Source organism: Cebus imitator, unplaced genomic scaffold, assembly GCF_001604975.1.
Source record: "Cebus imitator isolate Cc_AM_T3 unplaced genomic scaffold, Cebus_imitator-1.0 Scaffold345, whole genome shotgun sequence".
Classification (NCBI taxonomy): Eukaryota; Metazoa; Chordata; class Mammalia; order Primates; family Cebidae; genus Cebus; species Cebus imitator.
The window spans coordinates 2,283,173-2,294,319 of NW_016107660.1; the positions used below are offsets into that span (position 1 = coordinate 2,283,173).

Consider the following 11,147-nt stretch of genomic DNA (forward strand, 5'->3'; position numbering starts at 1 on the left):
ACAAATGTTTTTGGTTTCTAAGACAAACAGTGAAATAAAGTCTGTTTTCATTTAAAGTGTCCCATTTGGTTTTTTAAAACCAGTTAGCTAACTTCAAAAGGCAGCCAATGGAGGGATTCTATCAAGCTGGCAAGGGTCTAATGTCTAAATCCAAAGTTCAGATAGATAGAAAGCCACTGATAGTCCCACTATACTTCTTGGCATTTCGCATGAAAAATGCTTGAGAATGCTGTTTCATTCAGATGGTGTGTTTGCATGGACACACAGCACTAAAATGATACCTTCTTTCAATGGAAGCCAGGGAGAAGCGTGAAAGAGAAGCTTTCAGTGATTTCACCCCAAGCTTAACGTTAACAAGGACATTTTGGGGGTCACAGCTGAGAGCCCCCATGGGGTATAATATGAGTAGGAGAAATCCTATCTAGATGACAGGGGCCCTAGTGTCATCTTAGTGTCATTCTTAGTGTCACCATCCTTATGAAGATATGTGAGGCGACTTAAGCTAGACACCACCAAATGTCAGGGGAAGTGGGGTCAGTTATTATAGAAGCGCCAGGGGATTTCTGCATGACTTTAAACAAGTCACTTGACCTTTCCAGGTTATATTACAAATGGAGTAAGACCAACTGCCTGCAAGTTTGACAGAGGTTATGATAGGATTAGATTTTATTTATATAGATGTTTGACATATTTAGCTCCAAAGTGCTTTCCTACTAATACAATAAACATGTAAAGAGGGTCAAAGCAGAGTCCAGTGTTATTCATCTACTAATCGCTGAATGGCTTCATTTGTAGGTTATGCAAGCCATTCAAATTAAATAGTGCTTTTCATAATTTCACAAAGATTAAATAGTCTGATGGCAGTCAAGAAAGGAAAGTGTTAAGAAGTCATCTAGGCCGGGTGCAGTGGCTCACGCCTGTGATCCCAGTACTTTGGGAGGCTAAGGCAGGCAGATCGCCTGAGGTCAGGAGTTTGAGACCAGCCTGGCCAGCAAGGTGAAAACCCATCTCTACTAAAAATACAAATAATTAGCCGGGCATGATGGTGGGCACCTGTAATCCCAGCTACTCAGGAGGCTGAGGCAGGACAATTGCTTGAACTTTGGAGGCAGAGGCTGCAATGAGCCGAGATTGTGCCACTGAGCTCCAGCCTGGGTGACAAAGTGAGACTCCATCTCAAAAACAAAAGAAGTCATCTAGATCCGACTTCCCTTCTCTCCCACTTGACGCCTTTACTTCAGACACAGTAGCCCAGTGAATGGACCTGAAAAGGCTTGTGGACCAGTGCAGAGGCACGGTTCACTCAGGTCTATTCCCTGAAGACCAGGGTTCCCACCTAGCTAAATCCTACTTCTCCATCCAGCCCGAGTAGCTGCTCCTCCCTGAAGCTTCCCAGGGCAGCACAATCTGGGAAAGACTCTCTGTCCGAATTCATAGCCCTTGGTAGCCCCTTGGATTACATGCTTACTGCTGGTCTCACTGTGGTTTACCTATTATTGATTTTACATAAATATTACGCCTTTTCGCTCTCAGCATAGAGGCTGGGTCAGAGACTGAGCATCATAATTCTCTGAATTCCTTGTAACATTTTCCTCAAACCTTTGCACTCAGCAGATGGTCAATACCACTCACGTGCACCCACCTCCCAAAGGTTGCACTGAGCCATTAGCAATCTGCAAAGCAGCTTCACATTCCTCGTTGTGACAAAACATCACAAGGAACACTGACCACCCCTTGCCAGTTAGTGAGGTCACTTCAGGGAACCTGTCCAAGTTAGTAAGGCAGCCAGCTGCGGTGACAAAGGTGTACATTATGAATGAAAAATTCAGGGGACCTTGAGTTTCAATCCTGCCCCTATCTATCTATAGAAGTTTGGCCAACTGTTTCTATTTTTGTTACTGCATTTCAGAAAGACAGCAATAACACTAGAAGTCTGCCTCCTGAAAGTGCTAGAAATATGAAAAAATACATATGATATATAAGCATATATATATTTAATATAATTAGATAATAAAAGATAATATTTTTCTATGATTTGATACCTAACATTTCTTAAATATCAAATTGCTAGGTAAATGATATGCAGTGGGGATGACAGCACCTTCTTTTTTTTTTTTTTTTTTTTCACTACTAATTCAGTCCTTCCTTCCTTCCTCCCTCCCTCCCTCCCTCCCTTTCCTTCTTTACTTCTTTCCTTTTTTTCTTCTTTCTTGATGGGATGGAGTCTCGCTCTGTCTACCAGGCTGGAGTGCACTGGTGTAATCTCTTTTGCAACCTCCACCTCCCGGGTTCAAGCAATTCTCCTGCCTCAGCCTCCTTAGTAGCTAGGATTACAGGTGCACGCCACCATGCCTGGCTAATTTTTGTATTTTTAGTAGAGACGGGGTTTCACCATGTTGGTCGGGCTGGTCTCGAACTCCTAACCTCGTGATCTGCCCGCCTCAGCCTCCCAAAGTGCTGGGATTACAGGTGTGAGGATGGCAGCACCTTCTAATGAATTGTTCAGCATCTGTAATCTCCCTGGCTGGTTTAAGTGTCCCTTCTCTCACTGGCTGTCACAGGTGCATCCACGGTTTTGTTTGCTGCACCTTTTGAAATTTTAGGCCAGGTTTCCTGGAAACCTGAGCTGGAGGGAGCTGTGGTAGTTCACCATTGAGTAGACAAAGTAAGGGCAGTACTGAGGGCACAGCTGCAGGAGGGGGAAAAATTGCTGGCTTGCCAAAATGACCTGGAGAAGGAAACAGTTGGCTTCAGGCCGCCAGGACAGAGGTTATGGTTCTAAGCTTTCTTATCCACCTCTGGGAAGGTTCATAGAATCCTGGGGGAATTTTTCCTGTTTCTGAAAGCACATCTTCAAGGTATGACTTGTCCGTCAAATCTCAACTGGAACAAGGATCTTTTCAAATCTCACTTTATTTTATAGTATGAGCTCATCATAACATTTCCTATTTTATACACATTTAATATGCATATAGAAAGCTGGATGCAGTGGCTCACGCCTATAATCCTAGCACTTTGAAAGGCTGAAGCAAGTGGATCAGTTGAGGTCAGGTGTTCTAGACCAGCCTGGCCAACATAGTGAAATCTCATCTCTACTAAAAATACAAAAATTAGCTGCGGCCAGGTGCAGTGCCTCATGCCTGTAATCCCAGCACTTTGGGAGGCCAAGGCAGGCGGATTACCTGAGGTCTGGAGTTCAAGACCAGCGAGACCAACATGGTGAAACCCTGTCTCTACTAAAAATACAAAATTGGCTGGGCGCGGTGGCTTACGCCCATAATCCCAACACTTTGGGAGGCTGAGGCAGGTGGATCACGAGGTCAAGAGATCGAGACCATCCTGGTCAACAAGGTGAAACCCCGTCTCTACTAAAAATACAAAAATTAGCTGGGCATAGTGGTGCACGCCTGTAATCCCTGCTACTCGGGAGGCTGAGGCAGGAGAATTGCCTGAACCCAGGAGGCGGAGGTTGCGGTGAGACGACATCGTGCCATTGCACTCCAGTTTGGGTAACAACAGCGAAACTCTGTCTCAAAAAAAAAAAAAATTAGCCAGGTGTGGCAGCGCATTTCTGTAATCCCAGCTACTAGGGAGGCTGAGGCAGGAGAATTGCTTGAATCTGGGAGCCAAAGGTTGCAGTGAGCCGAGATTACGCATCACACTCCAGCCTGAGCAACAAGAGTGAAACTGTGTCTCAAAAAAAAAAAATTAGCTGGGCATGGTGGTGGGCACCCATCATCCCAGGTACTTGGGAGGCTGAGGAAGGAGAATCCCTGGAACCTGGGAGGTAGAAGCTGCAATGAGCCGAGATCACACCACTGCACTCCAGCCTGGGTGACAAGAGTAAAACTCTACCAAAAAAAAAAAAAAAATGCATATTGAATTTCTAGAATTTTCTATTCATACCCCAATGGATAATTCTGCACTCAACTGAACTTGAAACAAATATTCTTTTTTTTTTTTTTTTTTTTTTGAGACAGAGTTTCGCTCTTGTTACCCAGGCTGGAGTGCAATGGCGTGATCTCGGCTCACCGCAACCTCCGCCTCCTGGGTTCAGGCAATTCTCCTGCCTCAGCCTCCTGAGTAGCTGGGACTACAGGCATGCGCCACCATGCCCAGCTAATGTTTTGTATTTTTAGTAGAGACGGGGTTTCACCATGTTGACCAGGATGGTCTCGATCTCTTGACCTCGTGATCCACCCGCCTCGGCCTCCCAAAGTGCTGGGATTACAGGCTTGAGCCACCGCGCCCGGCCTGAAACAAATATTCTAAGCTGGTAGTCAGCACTTAAAATGGTGATCCTAGACTGGTGATCCTAGAAGTAACTCATGCATTTACACGCTCTCTGTCACATGCTGGCACACCACTGATTTATCAGGACCCTAGGCAGACTTCAAATTTGTGCCATGTCTATGATGGAGCAAAATAGAGTTTAAAAAAAAAAAGACACTCGCTGTGTTTTATTTCCTGTGTCATGTTATACACCCCAACATATTTTCTCCTTTACGTCCATTTCTGGCATGCCCTGTTGTTACAGGAGTGATGAGTCACAGTTAGGGGGAATTGTAATAACTTGTTCCATCTCCTAGTATAAGCCAAACCATGGACAATCTTGGGTTCTCAAGGGGTTATTTATCTTGGAGGTGGGGGGTACTGATCACAATCTGTATGACCACATGGCACAGATGTTTAATTATGAAGGTGACCTCAAGTAAAGCAAGTAATTTCTTGGTCTGACTATATCAAAAGTCAGCCAAATATCCACCCAGTGGGCAAGCTCGGCTCCAGAAAAAATTATAACTGGAATGACAAGAAGTTTGATGGATCAGGATTGGAATAAACGGACAGACTTGAGTGAGAGGTCTGGAGCCAGACAAATGGGTGTGTGCTAGATGACAAGATGGGAAGTCTGGGCAAAATTATAAAGGGACAGGACACGTCAAAGCACCACTTGTATGCTTCTCTGGGCCCAAGCTTTTTTCATTTCCTCACTATGAACACTGCATCTGCAATTGAATATACATCTAGAGAATCAGTTACTCTTACAGCGCCTACTGCTCATGGCCAGAGCCAGCCTTCAGCAAACCTGATGGAAAATGCTGAGACCTTTCAGCCCTTTTCCTCCTTCCATTGGACTCTTCCATTCAGGTATTTATCTTAATCACATCTTAATGTCTCCCTTTAGTTTAGTGGTTTTCAAAGTGTGAAACCAGTGGCATCAGTATCACCTGAGCATTTGTCGGAAATACTCATTTCCAGGCCCCAGACCAGGCTGACTGATTCAGGAACTTCAGGCGCCCAGCCCAGCAATCTGCATTCTCTCAGACCCTCCAGGTGATCCGATGCACACTAACGTTTGAGAACCTCTGCTTCAGAGGATATAAAATAACAACTTCAAGATGAGAGAGCACGTACATTTTAGGAGAGAACTTGTGAAGAAGGCAAGCCACTCAAGAGCCAAATAAATCAGTTTCTAGTCGTGGAATCTGAAGTCATGTGACACATGGTGAGAGAGAGATTAGAGGCCGCTGTATTTGCCCTGCCCTCATCACCTCTTGCTTTTTCTCACCTATTTCAATCTTCTCTCCACATGGCCACTAGAAACATGTGTTGAGCCAGAAAATCTGACTCTGTCAAAGCCCAACTCAAAACTCTTCAGTGGCTGCTCCCTGCCATGAGATAAAGTCCCAATCCCCTAGCACGCGACCCAGGGCCTTTCAACATCTGCCGCTGGGCCACCTCCTGACCTTGTTTCCTTCAGCACTTTTCCTCCTGCTCAGCCATACCTCGCTGTCTGCAGCTGGTTTAGACTTCCCCATACCACTGACAGCAGGCTTTGCCATGTGAGTTACCTTGACCAACAGCATGAGAGATGAAGTGACGGCTGCTATTTCTGAGCAGACTAGGTGCCAGAGTTTTGTTCTATCATGTCCTTTTTCCTTTTGCCATAAATAAGATCCACATTGTCCCAGAGAGAGGGTGTTTCTTAAGCCTCAGTGGGTCCCAGAATGATGACAAATGAGGGGGAGAACAATCACCGACTTACACTGTACATACAGCATGAGAGAGAAATAAATCTTGGTTGTTGTAAATTACTGAGATTTGGGGGTTACTTGCTATTTACCGTAAGCTGACTGTAATAGTACTTTTGATCACTTCTCTCATTCTGTAATGTCTTCCCTTCTTTCTTCTGCCTTCTTTCCAATCCCACCTCACCCCTGACTGCACAAGAGACTTGCTCATCATTCTATACTCAGCTCAAGTGTTACCCTTCAATCAAGCTTTTTGTCTTCCCCAGGTATAACTTTTAAGATCTTCTCTGGATGCTACAGACCTGTAACCATGTCCCTGGAACTGTGCCAGGGCTTCTCCATTCATTACTATTATCCTTAGAACAACCTCTAAGAAAAAATAACAATGAAATTAAAAATTGAACAATTCATTTTATAAAGCAGAAGCCTGGCTTGGAAAAACAAAGCGACTTGTGGAAGTTTCCCAGAGTCAGCCACAGTCTGAGATCTCACCAGGTGGGGGTCTGGCTCTGAATTCAGGAATCTTTGCCCTGCCCAATACTCTCTCTTACTCTCCCTTAGCAGCAAGCTTCAGATCCTCCCACTCCACGGGGGAGAGTAAAAGTCCCCTTATCAACAACTGAAAGGGCTGCCATGCTAATTTGAGACTTGAAAGATTGCATCTGGAAGTTGGCTTCTTACCCCCGAGAAGATAAGCATTTCCTCTAAGCCAATGTATTCATTCCAAGGCTGCTGGCAAAAGCACAGGAGACCCTACAATAACTGGGGTATTTTGTTTGCGTCTTTCCCCAGGTCCTAGCCTGTGGGTTGGGGGGTAGCAGGTAGTATGGTGTGGTAAAACAGATTCCCACTGACATAACCCTAGAGAAGCTTTGAGAAGGTTCTTCGGGATTCGTCACAGGGTAGGAGGCAAGTGAGCAGAGGGTTCAAAACTCTGAGTAGGTCGCTACATGTCGATATTTTAAGGTTTGTTTTTTTTTTCTTTTTTTGAGACGGAGTTTCCCTCTCGTTGCCCAGGCTGGGATGCAATGGTGTGATCTCAGCTCACCGCAACCTCCGTCTCCTAGGTTCAAGTGAATCTCCTGCATCAGCCTCCCATGTAGCTGAGATTACAGCATACACCACCACACCCAGCTAATTTTGTATTGTTAGTAGAGACAGGGTTTCTTCATTGTTGGTCAGGCTGGTCTCGAACTCCTTACCTCAAGTGATCCACCCACCTTGGCCTCCCAAAGTGCTGGGATTACAGGCATGAGCCACTGCATCTGACCAATATTTTACGTTTTAAAAATAAAAATAAAAGGGGCCAATTATGTGATTCTTCGGATTAACCAAGAAAAGAAAAGTGACATAGTGACAAAGAATTAAACCAGATCACCCAGGTCAGGCATAGGAAAAAAACACCTAAAAGTAGCAACTGCAATTTTAGGTTTCTATGAGCCACTGACATTTTTGTTGTGTGGTTGAGTTTTTCCTCTCTCTCTCTTTCTCCCTGCCTCTCTTTTTAATTTTACTTTTTTGTTTAAGGGAGGAGTAAAAAGTATAAAAACCTTCAAATACTACCCCCAAATCAGCCATGCTAATGAAAGGTGAATATTTAACAAACTACCATGATATTATTTTCACACGATATTTATACCAATTTTTTCAAGGGTCACAAAGCTTTTCTCAGTTGCTAGTTGGAATACATTGATTTCTCTAACCATCCCAATGAATCAGTTTTTTATTGCCCCACCAAAAGGATATGTTACCTTTAAAAGATACCATCAGTATCATTAATAATAGCATTTTTTCCTTTCAAGTGTAGAAAGCTGTTCAGAGCTGCAAATGGTTGCTAGGCCAGTTTGGACACGTCTGATTTACTCTTTAAAAGGCCGTTCACTCCGTATAATAAATAAGAGCCAGTATTTATTAAGTGCTTAGCGCTGAAAAACCGGTGTTTTTCAGGCATTAGCTCGTATGATCCTCAAAACAACGCTATCAGGCCGGTGCAATCATGATCGCCACCTTACAGATCAGAAGAGGGAGGCACGGAAAGCCAAGACGACCTGCCCGAGGGGAAAACGGGGAGCGTCGGAAGAGGCGGGGAGGCAGACAGAGGCTAGGAGCTGCACAAAAGCACAGTTAATGATTCACTCACAGCCCTCAGGCAGCTCCTTCCAGTAAGGGTTGCACACACACGCAGCACGAATGCACACACACGCACACAGTCTCATCTTCAACTCTTCATCCCAGCGAGAGGCGGGTGTCAGGCAAATTGCTTGGCAACGCGCAAAGGAAACTCCATCCAAGCCCCGCGTCCAGGCAGCCTCTGGGCGCTGTCCAGCGGGCAGAACGCCTGAGGCCAGGCTGGGGTCCCGCCTCCCGACACCCCGAAGGTGAGGCGCAGCGCCAAGGCCGGGCTTTCAGGCGAGGGGAGTTCGGGGAAGCACAGTCCCCCGGGACACCTGTTGTCGCCTCCCCACTCGGGCCAATGAAGACATCCTGGGCGTCCCTAACTCGAAGACACCCGTCGATCAAAAGTGTCTGTGTATGGGGCCGGGGGTCGCAGGAGTCCTCCTCCACCCCCATCTGCCTCAGGCAGAGTCCCTTCGTCCTCTCCCACCCCGGGACGCCTGCGGCTGGTGGAAACGCCGCGCCTCCGCGTGGCTCGGCGGGGCAGGCTTGGGGGCGCCAGGGGGCACCGCGGCGCTAGGACCTCGCGGCCCACCCGCCCCCCGCCCGCTCCACCTGCGGCGCCCCTCTCAGGGGGCGCGCTCGCCCTCCTGCTGCGGGGCGCCGGGTACAGTTACCTGTGCCGCGATCCGCAGGTCCCCAGCGTCCGCGGGAAGTTCGCCGCGGCAGAGCCGGCTGGTCTGGCCGCGGAAACCTCACCCGGCCGCGCTGCTTTCGCCGCCCTCCTCCCGGCCGCAGCGCCGCCACCGGCTCCAGAGTCTCGGGCTCGCTCAGCGCCCGCCGGCTCCCGGCGCCGCTCCCGCCGCTCCTAATTGGCCGCGGCGCGCTCCCGAGCCGCGCTCTGATTGGGCAGCCGGAGAGCCGGGGCGGGGGCACGGGCCGGGCGCCGCCGTGATCTGCTGGCTGAGCCTCCTGCGCCGCAGCCTCGCTTCCCCGCGATTCCCTGGGCCCCAGCCGGACGCCGAAGCCGGGATCCTTCCCCTCTGCGCCCCCTGGGGCCGGCCGTCCAGGCACTAGGCAACGCAGAAAGCATCGACAGGGAAATGGCAGGGAATGGGGAGCGCCTTGGAGTACCACCCGCCCCGTCTGCGGACTGATGGTTGAGACCTCCTAGGAGCGGGAATCATGCTCACCTGGCCTCACTCCCATACGTTCATGTATTGATACTGTTGACTCTACAGAGGACCTAGAGCTCAGGACAGTCGCTTGTAAAAAGAGGGTGCCAATTTGTTTTGTGGACTCACGTTGGACTCTACACACCACCTCCCAGTGGTCCTACCTGAGCTCTCAAAGGTAGAGGAACTTGTTTAAGGTCCTAATCACGACAACAAATAAAAACACCGTGCTAGGTGTTTCAGGGGGAAAAAGAGAAAGATGGTAAGATCTTCAATTACAGGGAAGTTCATACGTAGCTTGAGAGATGAGGCTAGATAATGATAATGACCCTAACGTTTTTATGGTGCATATTATTTACTAAACATTATTCCAAATTCTTCACATTTGTTTATTCAGAAATACAGAAGAGGCTGTCATAAGAACATTCATACGCCCCGTGAACATGTGGATAAGTGACACTAGTTTTTAGTCTGGAGAGATTTTCATTGGCATTGGTTAGAACCGAAAGTGTATAGGGAATTCTCATTGTTCTGTCCTCCATCTCTTCTCCCATCTGTTCTGAATCTAAGACATAAAAACAAACTATAAATCTGGGTGCCACTAGACCTTTGTTGTGTCACTCATAAAACACCGCCTCTAAACACCCAGATAGGCAATGAGTAGAAAGAAGTAAGTAAACACAGCATATATTTTAAAACCCTTGGCTTGGTTGCACTACCTTGAAAGCAAGTATGTAGCTTTCTTTCTTTCCCTCCCTTCTTTCCTTCCTTCTTTCCTTCCTTCCTTCCTTCCTTCCTTCCTTCCTCCCTCCCTCCCTCCCTCCCTTCCTTCTTTCTTCCTTTCTTTCTGATTTTCGCTCTTGTTGCCCAGGCTGGAGTGCAGTGGCGCCATCTCTGCTCACCGCAACCTCTGCCTCCCAGGTTCAAGCGATTCTCCTGCCTCAGTCTACCGAACAGCTGGGATTACAGGCATGCACCACCACGCCTGGATAATTCTGTATTTTTAGTAGAGACAGGTTTCTCCTTGTTGGTCAGGTTGGTCTCGAGCTCCCCACCTCAGGTGATCCACCCACCTCAGCTTCCCAAAGTGCTGGGATTACAGGCATGAGCCACTGCGCCCAGCACAGCCATTTACCCACAGACATTTCCCCCTTGTTCTATTCTCCTGTGTTGGCAGAATGCCTTGAGTCAGAAATTTGGCTTAGGAGAGAAGTAAAGGCTCAAGTCTTTAACCAGTTTGACTCACTCTGAACTGTCTTGGCTCTTACCCTAGGGTGAGCTTACAGTCATTTACTTTAAGGAGCCCGAGACCCCAGGAGGAAATTACCTCTGTTTTCTCCAGTTTATATCAATGGACGAACAGTTGATTCACTTATATTGAATAGGTGGATGGGCATGGGTTGAACCTCACGTGGGAGGAACACCAGAGCACGGCAGGGTGTGGACTGGGTGAGGAGGGTTCTTTCATGAGCATCCCTCTCCAAGCATCAGAAGCATGTGGAGACATCAGCCCACGATTCAGGTTGCTCACTTTCCATAGCTGTGGCTTTCCCTGCGGTTCCTGGGGCCCCAACCAGATTGGTCAAACTATCAACCTATTTGGATTGGTCAAACTATCACTCCAAAGAAGAAGGACTGTTTCAGCCAGAGAACCAAGCTGACCCAAGATGCTTTGTCAAACTGCTCAACCCTCATGCATTACATTAAACTCAGCCCAGGGATGACAAGTGAAAGAAGGATGGCAAATGAAGGAAGAATGACAAGTGAAAGAAGAACCTGAATTCTACTTCTGTTACCTTGGAATTTTACTAGGGGCAGGAACTGT

At 47.5% G+C, this 11,147-nt stretch overlaps 1 protein-coding gene across 2 annotated transcripts in view; it reads right to left on the reverse strand.

Annotated features, from left to right (window-relative positions):
* The window catches only part of STON2 (stonin 2), a 174,537-nt gene extending 165,572 nt beyond the window's left edge, over positions 1-8,965 (reverse strand). For both annotated transcript variants that reach the window (XM_037730452.1, XM_017505940.2), the window contains exon 1: positions 8,825-8,965. The gene's annotated coding sequence lies outside the window, so the exon portion shown is untranslated. The remainder of the gene's footprint in view (positions 1-8,824) is intronic.
* Between the last annotated feature and the right edge of the window lie 2,182 nt (positions 8,966-11,147).